The sequence below is a fragment of the Bubalus kerabau genome, chromosome 14 (genome assembly GCF_029407905.1).
Source record: "Bubalus kerabau isolate K-KA32 ecotype Philippines breed swamp buffalo chromosome 14, PCC_UOA_SB_1v2, whole genome shotgun sequence".
NCBI lineage: Eukaryota > Metazoa > Chordata > Mammalia > Artiodactyla > Bovidae > Bubalus > Bubalus kerabau.
In genome coordinates, this window is record NC_073637.1 from 2,330,623 (window position 1) to 2,347,666 (window position 17,044).

Sequence of the window (17,044 nt, forward strand, 5' to 3'; positions counted from 1 at the left end):
CCTGTTTCCTCCACTCTTTCTCTGCTGAATCAATCCACTCTCATCAGCAGTATCACATACATTGTCTGATACTTCCACTTCAATAATTTTGTGCTTCTTCTTTTCTTCTTCAACCTTTAATGAAAGTTTGATAATAAGAAATTCTGTTACTTAATTATAAACATCTGTTTTTGTTGTTTTCATTAATTTTATTATTTGACTCAGGGTTTGGCCTGATTTTAAGTGATAAAAAAATCTTTTTGTGCTTACTTTAATTTTATCACTAACAAGTCACTGAAATATTTGTAAATCATACTTCTTCTTGTTTGATGAAAAGAAACAAAATTCCCAAAATTTCAAAAAAGGCTTTCTTCAGTTCAGTTCAATTCAGTCGCTCAGTCATGTCCGACTCCTTGCGACCCCATGAATCACAGCACGCTAGGCCTCCCTGTCCATCACCAACTCCCGAGTTCACCCAGACTCACGTCCATCGAGTCAGTGATGCCATGCAGCCATCTCATCCTCTGGCGTCCCCTTCTCCTCCTGCCCCCAATCCCTCCCAGCATCACAGTCTTTTCCAATGAGTCAGCTCTTCTAATGAGGTGGCCAAAGTACTGGAGTTTCAGCTTTAGCATCATTCCTTCCAAAGAAATCCCAGGGCTGATCTCCTTCAGAATGGACTGGTTGGATCTCCTTGCACTCCAAGGGACTCTCAAGAGTCTTCTCCAACACCACAGTTCTAAAGCATCAATTCTTCGGCACTCAGCCTTCTTCACAGTCCAACTCTCATATCCACATAACCACAGCAAAACCATAGCCTTGACTAGACGAACCTTTGTTGGCAAAGTAATGTCTCTGCTTTTGAATATGCTATCCAGGTGGGTCATAATTTTCCTTCCAAGGAGTAAGCATCTTTTAATTTCATGGCCGCAGTCACCATCTGCAGTGATTTTGGAGCCCAAAAAAATAGTCTGACACTGTTTCCACTGTTTCCCCACCTATTTCCCATGAAGTGATGGGACTGGATGCCATGATCTTCGTTTTCTGAATGTTGAGCTTTAAGCCAACTTTTTCACTCTCCACTTTCACTTTCATCAAGAGGCTTTTGTGTTCCTCTACACTTTCTGCCATAAGGGTGGTGTCATCTGCATATCTGAGGTTATTGATATTTCTCCCGGCAATCTTGATTCCAGCTTGTGCTTCTTCCAGCCCAGCATTTCTCATGATGTACTCTGCATAGAAGTTAAATAAGCAGGGTGACAATATACAGCCTTGACGTACTCCTTTTCCTCTTTGGTACCAGTCTGTTGTTCCATGTCCAGTTCTAACTGTTGCTTCCTGACCTGCATACAAATTTCTCAAGAGGCAGGTCAGGTGGTCTGGTATTCCCATGTCTTTCAGAATTTTCCACAGTTTACTGTGATCCACACAGTCAAAGGCTTTGGCATAGTCAATAAAGCAGAAATAGATGTTTTTCTGGAACTCTCTTGCTTTTTCCATGATCCAGCGGATGTTGGCAATTTGATCTCTGGTTCCTCTGCCTTTTCTAAAACCAGCTTGAACATCAGGAAGTTCACGGTTCATATATTGCTGAAGCCTGGCTTGGAGAATTTTGAGCATTACTTTACTAGCGTGTGAGATGAGTGCAATTGTGTGGTAGTTTGAGCATTCTTTGGCATTGCCTTTCTTTGGGATTGGAATGAAAACTGACCTTTTCCAGTCCTGTGGCCACTGCTGAGTTTTCCAAATTTGCTGGCATATTGAGTGCAGCACTTCCACAGCATCATCTTTTAAGATTTGAAATAGCTCAACTGGAATTCCATCACCTCCACTAGCTTTGTTCGTAGTGATGCTTTCTAAGGCCCACTTGACTTCACATTCCAGGATGTCTGGCTCTAGGTCAGTGATCACACCATCGTGATTATCTGGGTCGTGAAGATCTTTTTTGTACAGTTCTTCTGTGTATTCTTGCCATCTCTTCTTAATATCTCCTGCTTCTGTTAGGTCCATACCATTTCTGTCCTTTATCGAGCCCATCTTTGCATGAAATGTTCCCTTGGTATCTCTAATTTTCTTTTCTTTTTTTTTTAATTTATTTTTTTAATTTTATTTTTAAACTTTACATAATTGTATTAGTTTTGCCAAATATCAAAATGAATCCGCCACAGGTATACATGTGTTCCCCATCCTGAACCCTCCTCCCTCCTCCCTCCCCATACCATCCCTCTGGGTCGTCCCAGTGCACTAGCCCCAAGCATCCAGTATCATGCATCGAACCTGGACTGGCAACTCGTTTCATACATGATATTTTACATGTTTCAATGCCATTCTCCCAAATCTTCCCACCCTCTCCCTCTCCCACAGAGTCCATAAGACTGTTCTAAACATCAGTGTCTCTTTTGCTGTCTCGTACACAGGGTTATTGTTACCATCTTCCTAAATTCCATATATATGTGTTAGTATACTGTATTGGTGTTTTTCTTTCTGGCTTACTTCACTCTGTATAATAGGCTCCAGTTTCAGCCACCTCATTAGAACCGATTCAAATGTATTCTTTTTAATGGCTGAGTAATACTCCATTGTGTATATGTACCACAGCTTTCTTATCCATTCATCTGCTGATGGACATCTCGGTTGCTTCCATGTCCTGGCTATTATAAACAGTGCTGCAATGAACATTGGGGTACACATGTCTCTTTCCCTTCTGGTTTCCTCAGTGTGTATGCCCAGCAGTGGGATTGCTGGATCATAAGGTGGTTCTATTTCCAGTTTTTTAAGGAATCTCCACACTGTTCTCCATAGTGGCTGTACTAGTTTGCATTCCCACCAACAGTGCAAGAGGGTTCCCTTTTCTCCACACCCTCTCCAGCATTTATTACTTGTAGACTTTTGGATCGCAGCCATTCTGACTGGTGTGAAATGGTACCTCATAGTGGTTTTGATTTGCATTTCTCTGATAATGAGTGATGTTGAGCATCTTTTCATGTGTTTGTTAGCCATCTGTATGTCTTCTTTGGAGAAATGTCTATTTAGTTCTTTGGCCCATTTTTTGATTGGGTCATTTATTTTTCTGGAGTTGAGCTGTAGGAGTTGCTTGTATATTTTTGAGATTAGTTGTTTGTCAGTTGCTTCATTTGCTATTATTTTCTCCCATTCTGAAGGCTGTCTTTTCACCTTGCTAATAGTTTCCTTTGATGTGCAGAAGCTTTTAAGGTTAATTAGGTCCCATTTGTTTATTTTTGCTTTTATTTCCAATATTCTGGGAGGTGGGTCATAGAGGATCCTGCTGTGATGTATGTCAGAGAGTGTTTTGCCTATGTTCTCCTCTAGGAGTTTTATAGTTTCTGGTCTTACATTTAGATCTTTAATCCATTTTGAGTTTATTTTTGTGTATGGTGTTAGAAAGTGTTCTAGTTTCATTCTTTTACAAGTGGTTGATCAGATTTCCCAGCACCACTTGTTAAAGAGATTGTCTTTAATCCATTGTATATTCTTGCCTCCTTTGTCAAAGATAAGGTGTCCATATGTGCGTGGATTTATCTCTGGGCTTTCTATTTTGTTCCATTGATCTATATTTCTGTCTTTGTGCCAGTACCATCCTGTCTTGATAACTGTGGCTTTGTAGTAGAGCCTGAAGTCAGGTAGGTTGATTCCTCCAGTTCCATTCTTCCTTCTCAAGATCGCTTTGGCTATTCGAGGTTTTTTGTATTTCCATACAAATTGTGAAATTATTTGTTCTAGTTCTGTGATGAATACTGTTGGTAGCTTGATAGGGATTGCATTGAATCTATAAATTGCTTTCGGTAATATACTCATTTTCACTATATTGATTCTTCCAATCCATGAACATGGTATATTTCTCCATCTATTAGTGTCCTCTTTGATTTCTTTCACCAGTGTTTTATACTTTTCTATATATAGGACTTTAGTTTCTTTAGGTAGATATATTCCTAAGTATTTTATTCTTTCTGTTGCAATGGTGAATGGAATTGTTTCCTTAATTTCTCTTTCTGTAAAGCTAGCATTGGTAAATTCAAAAAAATAGAAATCATTCCAAGCATCTTTTCTGACCACAATGCAGTAAGATTAGATCTCAATTACAGGAGAAAAACTATTAAAAAAATCCAACATATGGAGGCTGAACAACATGCTGCTGAATAACCAACAAATCACAGAAGAAATCAAAAAAGAAATCAAAATTTGCATAGAAACGAATGAAAATGAAAACACAACAACCCAAAACCTGTGGGACACGGTAAAAGCAGTCCTAAGGGGAAAGTTCATAGCAATACAGGCACACCTCAAGAAACTAGAAAAAATCAAATGAATAACCTAACTCTACACCTAAAGCAACTAGAAAAGGAAGAAATGAAGAACCCCAGGGTTAGTAGAAGGAAAGAAATCTTAAAAATTAGAAGAGAAATAAATGCAAAAGAAACAAAAGAGACCATAGCAAAAATCAACAAAGCCAAAAGCTGGTTCTTTGAAAGGATAAATAAAATTGACAAACCATTAGCCAGAACATCAAGAAACAAAGGGAGAAAAATCAAATCAATAAAATTAGAAATGAAAATGGAGAGATCACAACAGACAACACAGAAATACAAAGGATCATAAGAGACTACTATCAACAATTATATGCCAATAAAATGGACAACATGGAAGAAATGGACAAATTCTTAGAAAAGTACAACTTTCCAAAACTCGACCAGGAAGAAATAGAAAATCTTAACAGACCCATCACAAGCACGGAAATTGAAACTGTAATAAAAAATCTTCCAGCAAACAAAAGCCCAGGTCCAGATGGCTTCACAGCTGAAATCTACCAAAAATTTAGAGAAGAGTTAACACCTATCCTGCTCAAACTCTTCCAGAAAATTGCAGAGGAAGGTAAACTTCCAAACTCATTCTATGAGGCCACCATCACCCTAATACCAAAACCTGACAAAGATCCCACAAAAAAAGAAAACTACAGGCCAATATCACTGATGAACACAGATGCAAAAATCCTTAACAAAATTCTAGCAATCAGAATCCAACAACACATTAAAAAGATCATACACCATGATCAAGTGGGCTTTATCCCAGAGATGCAAGGATTCTTCAATATCCGCAAATCAATCAATGTAATACACCACATTAACAAATTGAAAAATAAAAACCATATGATTATCTCAATAGATGCAGAGAAAGCCTTTGACAAAATTCAACATCCATTTATGATAAAAACTCTCCAGAAAGCAGGAATAGAAGGAACATACCTCAACATAATAAAAGCTATATATGACAAACCCACAGCAAACATTATCCTCAATGGTGAAAAATTGAAAGCATTTCCTCTAAAGTCAGGAACAAGACAAGGGTGCCCACTTTCACCATTACTATTCAACATAGTTTTGGAAGTTTTGGCCACAGCAATCAGAGCAGAAAAAGAAATAAAAGGAATCCAAATTGGAAAAGAAGAAGTAAAACTCTCACTATTTGCAGATGACATGATCCTCTACATAGAAAACCCTAAAGACTCCACCAGTAAATTACTAGAACTAATCAATGACTATAGTAAAGTTGCAGGATATAAAATCAACACCCAGAAATCCCTTGCATTCCTATACTCTAATTTTCTTGAAGAGATCTCTAGTCTTTCCCATTCTGTTGTTTTCCTCTTTTCTTTGCATTGATCGCTGAGGAAGGCTTTCTTATCTCTTCTTGCTATTCTTTGGAACTCTGCATTCAGATGCTTTTATCTTTCCTTTTGTCCTTTGCTTTTTGCTTCGCTTCTTTTCACAGCTATTTGTAAGGCCTCCCCAGACAGCCATTTTGCTTTTTTGCATTTCTTTTCCATGGGGATGGTCTTGATCCCTGTCTCCTGTCCAATGTCACGAACCTCATTCCATAGTTCATCAGGCACTCTATCTATCAGATCTAGGCCCTTAAATCTATTTCTCACTTCCACTGTATAATCATAGGGGATTTGATTTAGGTCATACCTGAATGGTCTAGTGGTTTTCCCTACTTTCTTCAATTTAAGTCTGAATTTGGCAATACGGAGTTCATGATCTGAGCCACAGTCAGCTCCTGGTCTTGTTTTTGCTGACTGTATAGAGCTTCTCCATCTTTTGGCTGCAAAGAATATAATCAATATGATTTCGGTGTTGACCATCTGGTAATGTTCATGTGTAGAGTCTTCTATTGTGTTGTTGGAAGAGGGTGTTTGTTATGACCAGTGCATTTTCTTGGCAAAACTCTATTAGTCTTTGCCCTGCTTCATTCCATTTTCCAAGGCCAAATTTGCCTGTTACTCCAGGTGTTTTTTGACTTCCTACTTTTGCATTCCAGTCTCCTATAATGAAAAGCACATCTTTTTTGGGTGTTAGTTCTAAAAGGTCTTGTAGGTCTTCATAGAACCATTCAACTTCAGCTTCTTCAGCATTACTGGTTGGGGCACAGACTTGGATTACCATGATATTGAATGGTTTGCCTTGGAAACGAACAGAGATCATTCTGTTGTTTTTGAGATTGCATCCAAGTATTGCAGTTCGGACTCTTTTGTTGACCATGATGCCTATTCCATTTCTTCTGAGGGATTCCTGCCTGCAGATGGTCATCTGAGTTAAATTCACCCATTCCAATCCATTTTAGTTCTCTGATTCCTAGAATGTCGACATTTACTCTTGCCATCTCTTGTTTGACCATTTCCAATTTGCCTTGATTCATGGACCTGACATTCCAGGTTCCTATGCAATATTGCTCTTTACAGCATCGGACCTTGCTTCTACCAGTCACATCCACAGCTGGGTATTCTTTTTGCTTTGGCTCCATCCCTTCATTCTTTCTTAAGATGATGCAATTATTCATCCCCAGTCTTCCCCATCTAACCGGCAGAGATAGAGAAATTAAAAGACAAAACACACAAAATCGCTCCTCTTCAGTCTTTACCACCTGGATTTTCCACTAAACAGACAGATTTAGAGGATATGACACCTTAGTGCCTCAAAAACACTAAAGCTATTCTTTCCCCACGGCCTTTTACATTTCTTTGTTCATTTGGATCCAGGATATATATAACAAAAAAGTGATGGTGTTCACTAAAATATATGAACCAAAGTTTACCAAAACACAAGGAGCAGAGTGAAACTGATGAGTTGTTAGTGTGGAATTCTGGAATATAAATAATGCTTCCCAATTTCACATTCAATAACCATCAAACTTTATAGCTAGAGGAAATAGAAATAATTACCTATTGTAGCCCCACTATTTACCAGAAATAGGAGTAAAACCAAGAAAAGTTAAATGATTTTTTTTCTCTTTTCTTTTTCTTTTTTTTAAATGAATTTTTTAATTGAATGAAATTGCTTTACCGAATTTTGTTCTTTTCTGTCAAACCTCAACATAAATCAGCCAAAGTTATACATATATCCCCTGCCTTTTGAACCTCCCTCCCATCTCCCCCATCCCACCCCTCTAGGTTGATACAGAGCCCCTGTTTGAGTTTTCTGAGCCATACAGCAAATTCCGGTTGGCTATCTTTTACATACGGTAATGTAAGTTTCCATGTTACATCTCACCCTCTCTTCCCCTCACTCAAAGTCCATAAGTCTATTCTCTATGTCTGATTCTCCACTGCTGCCCTGTAAATAAATTCTTCAGGGACATTTTCCTAGATTCCACATATGTGTTATAATATATTTATCTTTCTGACTTACTTCACTCTGTGTAATAGGTTCTAGGTTCACCCAGCTCATTAGAACTGACTCAAGTACATACCTTTTTATGGCTGAGTAATATTCCATTGTGTATATGAACCACAACTTCTTTATCCATTCATCTGTTGATGGACATCTAGGTTGCTTCCATGTTCTAACTATTGCAACAGTGCTGCAATGAATGATGGGATACATGTGTCTTTTTCAATTTTGGTTTCCTCAGGGTATATGCCTAGGAGTGGGATTGCTGGGTCTTATGGTAGTTTTATTCCTAGTTTTTTACGGAATCTCCATACAGTTTTCCATAGTGACTGGATCAATTTACATTCCCACCAACAGTGCAAGAGCATTCCCTTTTCTCCACACCCTCTCCAGCATTTATTGCTTGTAGACTTTTTGATGATGGCCATTCTGACTGGTGTGAGGTTATATCTCATGGTAGTTTTTATTTGTATTTCTCTAATAATGAGCAATGTTGAGCATCTTTTCATGTGTTTGTTAGCCATCTGTATGTCGTCTTTGGAGAAATGTCTAGGTCTTTTTCCCACTTTTTGATTGGATTGTTTTTCTGGTATTAAGTTATATGAGCTTCTTGTATATTTTGGAAATTAATCCTTTGTCAGTTGTTTCATTTGCTATTATTTTCTCCCATTCTGAGTGCTGTCTTTTCACCTTGCTTATCGTTTCCTTTGCTGTGCAAAAGCTTTTAAGTTTAAACAGGTCCCACTTCTTTACTTTTGTTTTTATTTCCATTACTCTAGGAGGTGGGTCACAGATGATCTTGCTTTGATTTATGTCATCGAGTGTTCTGCCTATGTTTTCCTCTAAGAGTCTTATAGTTTCTAGTCTTACATTTAGGTCTTTAATCCATTTTAATCCAATCGAGCTGGAGAAATCAACCTTCTTGACTTCAGATTATACGACAAAGCTACAGTCATAAAGAAAGTATGATACTGGCACAAAAACAGAAAGACAGACCAATGGAACAAGACTGAAAACCCAGAAATAAACCCAAGCACCTATGGGTACCTTATTTTTGACAAAGGAGGCAAGAATATACAATGGGGCAAAGACAGCTTCTTCAATAAATGGTGCTGGGAAAACTGGACAGCTACATGTAAAAGAATGAAATGAGAACCCTTCTTAACATCATACACAAAGATAAACTAAATGATTTCTTCAAAGCCCCTAAAGTGGCATTCCCTAACATTTTATGGCACCAAAAGAGATGATAAAATTCTGTAACCTTGAATCTGATAAATTACCAAATGAATTTATCAAATGAATAGATAAGTTAAATGGAGAAGGCGATGGCACCCCATTCCAGTACTCTTGCCTGGAAAATCCCATGGACGGAGGAGCCTGGTAGGCTGCAGTCCATGAGGTCGTGAAGAGTTGGACACGACAGAGCGACTTCACTTTCACTTTTCACTTTCATGCATTGGAGAAGGAAATGGCAACCCACTCCAGTGTTCTTGCCTGGAGAATCCCAGGGATGGGGGAGCCTGGTGGGCTGCCGTCTATGGGATCACACAGAGTCAGACACGACTGAAGTGACTTAGCAGCAGTAGCAGCAGCAGATAAGTTAAAAGCGTGACTTTATCCAAGTAATTTAATGCCTTAGCTGGGGATAGGGCTGATCTCCTTTTTCTTTTAAAGGAGAATACCTACAGATTTTTGTCCATTGTTAAAATTCAGTCAAGGCACGTCTTACACAAAAGAGCAAACAAGCAAACAAAGAAATTTAAAAATCTATTACCGGAAGGAAGAAAAATCTCACAGCATCTCAAAACTCAGTTTTCTCCTTTGGAGATAAACACTTCATTTTTGGGGGGTGGGAGTTTATACTACTTATGTGACAAAATCACATGTGTCAAAACTTACTACATTTTAGTAAACAACATAATGGAAAAGTCTGTCTCAAAAGAAACATCTCAAGTGATGATTAAAGAATATGTGGGAGTACATGTGAAAGTTAAAGTGAAAGCCACTCAGGTGTGTCCAACTCTTTGCAACTCTATGGACTATACAGACCATGGAGTTCCCCAGGCCAGAATATTGGAGTGGATAGTCTTTTCTTTCTCTAGGGGATCTTCCCAACCCAGGAACCGAGCCTAGGTCTCCTGCATTGCAGGCAAATTCTTTACCAGCTGAGACACAAGGGAAGCCTTATACATGTATTGGGAGGGGAGTACATGTATTTGTTATTAATTTTTTTTATTTTTTTAATTTGTTTTGTATTGTTTATTCTATTTTTTTTATTTTTATTGTTATTAAATTTGTTATGAAATACATAAAAGGAAGGGAGTGCATGTATTTGTCATTAAAAATATCCTGAAGTGTCCATGTTGGAAATCTAAAATGTATTAAAATTTAACTCTTAAACTTCTTAATCTATGCTTAGCTACTCACAAATCACTGGATCACAAGGAAGAAGTGAAAAATAACTTGCCTTAGCCTAAAATAGGGGGAAAACATGAACTCACAAACCCAATTTTATCACTGTTTGAATTAATTCATATATGTTAAATCTACCAAAAATTAATTAGATGATTTTTAATGTTATAAAGGCTTCCTCATTTAAAAATATTTCACCTCACTATATCTTAAATAGGGAGTCCCTATAGCACATTTGTAAGATTTTTTTTTAAGGACTAATAAGTGCGAAACAGACAAACTTTATATTACTAGGAGCCAAAATCAAATTAACAACAATCAGAAAGAGGAACAAATCCTTAAATTTTAATGCAAATTATATATTATGATAGTGTTATTCATCAACACATATTACCTGCTTACATTCACTTATGTGTGTGCTCAGTCATGTCTGATTCTTTCCATCCCTAAGGAGTGTAGCCCACCAGGTTCCTCTGTCCATGGGGATTCTCCAGGCAAGAATCCTGGAGTAGGTTGCCACGCCCTCCTCCAGGGGATCTTCCCAACCCAGGGATTAAACCTAGGTCTCGCACATTACAGGTGGATTCTTTACCATCTGAGCCACCAGGGAAGCCCAACAATACTAAAATGGGTAGCCGAACCCTTCTCCAGGGGAATTTCCTGACCCAGGAAATGAACTGGGGTCTCCTGCATTGCAGGTGGATTCTTTACCAGCTGAGCTACCAAGGAACCCCATACATTCAGTTATATTATATTCTAATATCTACCAATGAAAGTGGATAACGCATTTTTAGTAATATTTACTGATTTCTCACCCCAAAATGAGATAAATTAGAAAGTTATTATTTGTGCCCTAACAACAAAGGTCCAATCTGGAAGCTTTGATTCTCTTAATAGGTAACTGGGTTGATTCTATGACCCCACTCTCTCCCTGAATGTCCATCCCTAATCAATTACGCCGAGATCACAGACAGAATGAATCTTTCATCTTGGCATCACTGACTGGTAATTTCATTAGAAAACCTTGAACCACTGGGAATGATTTCTCTCTCCATGTATCTAGGTCCAGGATCATCATTGTCATATTGTTCATAATTTCAACTGTTTACTCTTACAATTCAGTATTTGATATCACCTTCATAATCATGTAATGAAGTTATAAAAATGGAAGAAGTAAACAATAGTCAGGAATTTTTTTCCCTTAATTCCAAGAACAAACTATAAATATAACAGATTCTAACAATATTTGAAGTTTTATAATTAAGGTGCTATAAAAACTGTTAAATTATTATCTATTGATTAAATTTTGAAAGGTGATTTTATTTGTCATGACCTTTGTTACACACTGTATTATGCTGTTGAGGCATAGGAAAGAGTATTAAACCAGAAATTTAAATTTACATTTTTACATACCTGGGAATGGTTATTTTCATCTCCAACAGGTTTTTCTTTTTCTTCCTCTGATATCATTTCTAAGTCTAGTTCTGCTGACAAATCTGTATGTTTAGTTAAAATTACTTAGAATATTTAGATAAAAGTCATAATCTTTATTTAAAACATAGATTTAAAACACTGTATCAAATGACATCTTAAATCAATCTTAATCTTCAGCTGAATATTTACTTCTTTAAGAAATACTTCCAATGATCTAAAATTTCAACAAACAATTTGGAAAATACCAGATGTCACCAGGATACAGGCACACAAACAGCTCAAAAAATCATTCACAAAATCATCCAAACATCAATGAACAAAACAATCAGAAACCAAACAAAATTTCAAAATACAGGACAGACATATAAAGTCACAATACATTCTCTTCTCTACTTCATAACAGTACCTTTTTAACAACATGCCAAGCTTCAACTGCAACATTATTCATGGTTTAGAAAATTCCTCTTACTTTGTATGCTTTTATCAATTTCTTAATCTGAAATGCTACCCTGTACTCTTCCTGACAAATAACTTTTCATCTTTTAAGACTCAGCCTGCTTTGTGAAGTTGTCCTTGATTATAGCTATCTTTCCTCAGATAAACAGGTATCCCTTTCCTTGTAGCTACCTTAGTACATTATAGATTTTTCTAGTGTATCTTCATCACCTGAATTGTAAATTGTTTTTTCACATGCCTATCTTCTTGGCTCCTAAACTGCACAGGACAAGCTCTTAAAAAGAGTGAAGTAAGCCAGAAAGAAAAACACCAATACAGTATACTAATGCATATATATGGAATTTAGAAAGATGGTAACAATAACCCTGTATACAAGACAGCAAAAGAGACACTGATGTATAGAACAGTCTTTTGGACTCTGTGGGAGAGGGAGAGGGTGGGATGATTTGGGAGAATGGCATTGAAACATGTATAATATCATATATGAAACGAGTCACCAGTCCAGGTTCGATGCACGATACTGGATGCTTGGGGCTGGTGCACTGGGATGACCAAGAGGGATGGTACGGGGAGGAAGGAGGGAGGAGGGTTCAGGATGGGGAACACGTGTATACCTGTGGCAGATTCATGTTGATATACAGCAAAACCAATACAATATTGTAAAGTTAAAAAATAAAATAAAATATTAAAAAATCACTTTTGTATAAATAGTCCTTATTTATTTTATTCAATAATTATTTATCAGCTTTCTGCTCTTTACTAGACACGGCGTTTAAAGAGATAAAAGATGTCAGGGAATGCTTTTCTAGAGATAATGCCTGAGCGGAGACTTACACAGTCCAAGGGAAGGAGAGGGAAGGCATGCAAGGCTGTAACAAGACAGGGAGAGAAGCACACACACAACAGGGTAAATGTCTGTTTAAAGTACAGAGACAGGTCAGGAGGGCATCACCAGCAATTCAGAATTCCATAGCAAACGACAGAAAGGGGGAGAGATGAAGAGTCAGGCAGAAGTCAGATTATGAAAGTGACCTCACTTTATGATGCCTGGACACTAATGTGATTTGAAGAGTGGTTCACAGTCACACTTGCTTTTGAGAGAGGTGACTCTAAATGCTACAAGAGGAATGAATTTGAAGGGCATACAAATACATGGAGGGAGATGAATCTGAAGGCATTATTAATGGAAGGAAACAAAGGTGATGCAGGCCTGGACTGGGGGAGCGTTTCCAGAAATATTTAGGATATAAAATTTTCTGAGTTCAGTATAGAATAAATCATTATGAAATGAATAAATGTACAAATCTGGGGGCCTTGAAGGAGTAGACTCTTCTGGTTACTTTCTAAAAGGTATTGACTGATTTGAGAAACGATCTACATGAACGGTCTGAAATCGCTTCTATTTATTTTGTAGTTTTCCTATTTCCCATCTTCCTCTGTTGAAGGGACTGGATAGGTTTTATCTGAATTTGTGTTTCGTGGACATACCAAGCTAATGGACAAACAAGGGCAAACAAGTCACTTCTATAGATTAAAAAAAAAAAACCACTTTGAGTTTATAGCTTGTAGTCAGTATTCTAGGAAATAACTGAGAATCTTTTGTAAATGCAAAGTTAACCCTATAGGTGAGGATAGAAAAGAAAAAACTAGGAGTGAAAAAAATAAACAGTATATGATTTCTTACTATAGCTCTGACCATATGACTGATTAAAGGTGCTAAATTAATTGGTATTTATGGACAACACATATTAGACATGGTTACTCAATAGAGTGGGCATCCTAGTAGAATCAGAATTGACTTTCTATATACTGCTTTTAAATGATACAGCACTCCTTCAATATTGCTATGAAGTTACATTTTGAGAAGGCACTCTCTAGATGGCTACTGAGGTCTCCCAACTAGTCCCAGAGTTCTAAATATAATCCTGCTACCCACTCTCAGGCGTATGCTAAATACTAGGCTAAACAAACTTACTTTCTCCTAACTCTCGCTGTATTTATTGTATTACTATGGTCAGAGGGAGAATGCAAACACCTTGCTAAGAGGTATTGCTTGGCTGTAGGTTGCATAAAAGGAGGCAGCACAAGGTAGGTTTTGCCACAAAATCTAATTTGGAACCGTCAGAATAATGGTTAGGCTGTGCCCAGGTGGCCCACAGCTGAGTGCCCTGGGCTTCTGCATTACCTTGTTTGCTTTTTCTGTTTTCTGGCAGCTGAAACTGGCACAGCTATGGAGCATGTAATTCCCCAGAAACACCGCTCCAATAGTCATCTTTTATCTATTACAGTCATCTGTCCAAATTCTGTGGATGCTGACTGATTTTTGGTCATTGATTGTGACACCAGTGGACACTGATCAACTTTCAAATGCCCCGCTCTTTGATAAGTCTCATTATTGAGGCTCAAACTAGGAGAATCAGAATCTGAAAAATCTGAAAACAGTTTCCATTTATTAGAATGTAAGTAAGAATACTGCTCTAACTAACTTGTACAGTCTTTCTTCAGAGAATCAGTTCCATGTCCTCCTCTCCCCTCACTCACTAGTCCTTCAGAGCTTATTATATCTCACACTCCACTGCCATTCGTGAAGAGATGTTAACTAGTGTCTCATTTTTTCTACTTGCTAATTTTCTAGTATTACTTACTTTGATTCACTCAATCCCTATTACATATTCTGTATTCAATAAGAACTTTATTAATAATTATTTTTCTTCAACATACAAATATTTTATTAACAAAATGTATGGCATTTATTTTACATTTAATTATGCATGACAGTATTGTGTGTTCTAGAGACCACGGTTTTAAAAACACTTTTAATGAATGGTACTACCTTAATTAATGGTACAAACCAAGACAATGTATTAAAAAGCAAAGACATCACTTTGCCGACAAAGGTCTATACAGTCAAAGCTACGGTTTTTGCAGTAGTTACAGAGGGATGTGAGAGTTAGACCGTAAAGAAGGCTGAGTGCCAAAGAAATGATGCTTTCAAACTGTGGTGCTACAGAAGACTCTTGAGAGTCCCTGGAGAGCAGAGATTAAACCAGTCAATCCTAAGGGAAATGAACCCTGAATACACACTGGAAGGACTGATGCTGAAACTGGAGCTCCAATACTTTGGGCACCTGATGTGAAGAGCCAACTCACTGGAAAAGACCCTGATGCTGGAAAAGATTGAGGGCAGGAGAAGGGGACAGCAGAGGGTGAGATGGTTGGATAGCATCACTGATTCAGTGGACATGACTAGGCGAACTTGGAGAGATGGTGAGGGACAGGGAAGCCTGGCATGCTCAAGACCATAGGGTCACAAAGAGCTGGACACGATTTAGCGACTGAACATCACCAACAACTACTTTAATTACAAAGAGACAGCCTTTTTTCAATGTATCAGTATCTTCAGAACCCACATCATAAGCATATAAGAAATGATAGGCTTGTGTGTGACTAATTGTTTCCATGTGAAAATAGGATAAGTTGAGGACAACACTGGATCCAAAGAGCACAGAGCACCATGAGACAAGAATGAATACAACACAAAAATATTTGCTTCAAAAAAAAAAAAAAAAGCTGTCAGGTCTAAATTTCTTAAGAGAAGTCAAAGGAACAAGCAAGAAATGTATAAGTGAAACTTTAAACCCCATTTCAACTCAAGGCCCCCTTTATCATTTCACATCTAACCACTTCATCAGTTTAAAACTGTGGTTCTCAAGTGTGCCCTGAGAATCCCTGAAGTTCAGAGACCATCGGGTCAGGGGTTCCAAAGAGGTCAGAATTATTTTCACAACAACACTAAATGTTACTTCCATTCTCATTCTCTTCTGAGTGCACAGTGGAGTTCCTCAGAGACATATGTGATATGATAACTCTAATGACAAATGGAATTAGCCATTATGATTCTGTGTTCTTGTATTTTAAGTTTTTCAGCTTTGTTTTACAATATAGTGAACATCAATAAATACAACCTACTTAAACAAAAGTTCCGTGGCATTCTCAATGATTTTTAGAAGTACAAAAAGATCCTAAAGCCAAAACTTTCAGAATCACTGTTTTAAAAGATTATGTCTATCAGAAAGTCATTAAAGTATGAGTACTTCCCCTACTTCTAATAATCAAAGATACCACAAAAACAACACACACACAAAGTCTGCTAAACAAAACATCTGGTTGGCCTACATTCATCTGTGTAACAACACTAAAATGAAATAATTATACGCTGAAATACAACTGATATATTAGCAAGAGAAGCTTTACTCTAGGTAAAGGTCAAAGTTCAAATAAGCATTTTTGGACACTGGAAAAATCTTAGGATCTAATAATTAAATTCTGAGAATCCCTAAGAAGTATACAGATTGCAAACTGAGAACTTCAGGGTATCAAAACATATACAAAAACATATTGAGTTCAAGCTTACATTTTAAAAATTTCTTGTTCTTATGCTTGTATCTATCTCTTTTTTCAAAACATGGATACCAATAATAACATTTGCCTTATGTATGTCAAATGATTCAATTAAATTTGCAAAAAAAAAAGTTAGCAGTATGAAGACTGAGCATTTCAAATACTTCAGTGTCCCTCTTTTCAGAGTTACGTGTGTATTGCAAAATTTACCTGAAGTGGATGTTTGTAAATCCTTCATTCCAACTATTTTACTAGGAACAGAATCTTTCACTAAGACTGCAGGCTGAATGGGTTTGGAAACAAGTTGGTTAATAAATAATGTACCTTTGATACTATCCACAGTTCATAATTCAAGGTAAAAACATAAACAATTTTACCTTCGCATTAGGATATTTCTCAGGAGAATCTAAAAGGCAAAAGGGACATAGAGTTAATTACATGTAAATATGAAAGCCAGCTCTACATTCATGCAGAGTTAGTACTGAGCAGAAATCCTTGTGCTCAGCCTTGGCAGTGAATACATTTGGTTTTAGTGTCTTGTTTTCAGGGGGATGTTAGGACACCAGCAAGACAGACTATGAATCCACTAGAGATAGTGAAGAAAAAATAGAAATAAAGGTTTAACAAAACATGCAGTTAAGATTTCAAAAGTAACATTACGTTTTCAATGACTT

At 37.3% G+C, this 17,044-nt stretch overlaps 1 long non-coding RNA gene across 1 annotated transcript; it reads right to left on the minus strand.

The window, feature by feature from the left end:
- Positions 1–41: 41 nt before the first annotated feature.
- On the minus strand, positions 42–16,655 carry LOC129626448 (uncharacterized). The gene is made up of 3 exons (XR_008701969.1): positions 16,581–16,655; positions 11,493–11,575; positions 42–114 (listed from the first exon to the last, which is right to left on the minus strand). It is a non-coding gene; the product is annotated as an uncharacterized LOC129626448 (long non-coding RNA).
- Between the last annotated feature and the right edge of the window lie 389 nt (positions 16,656–17,044).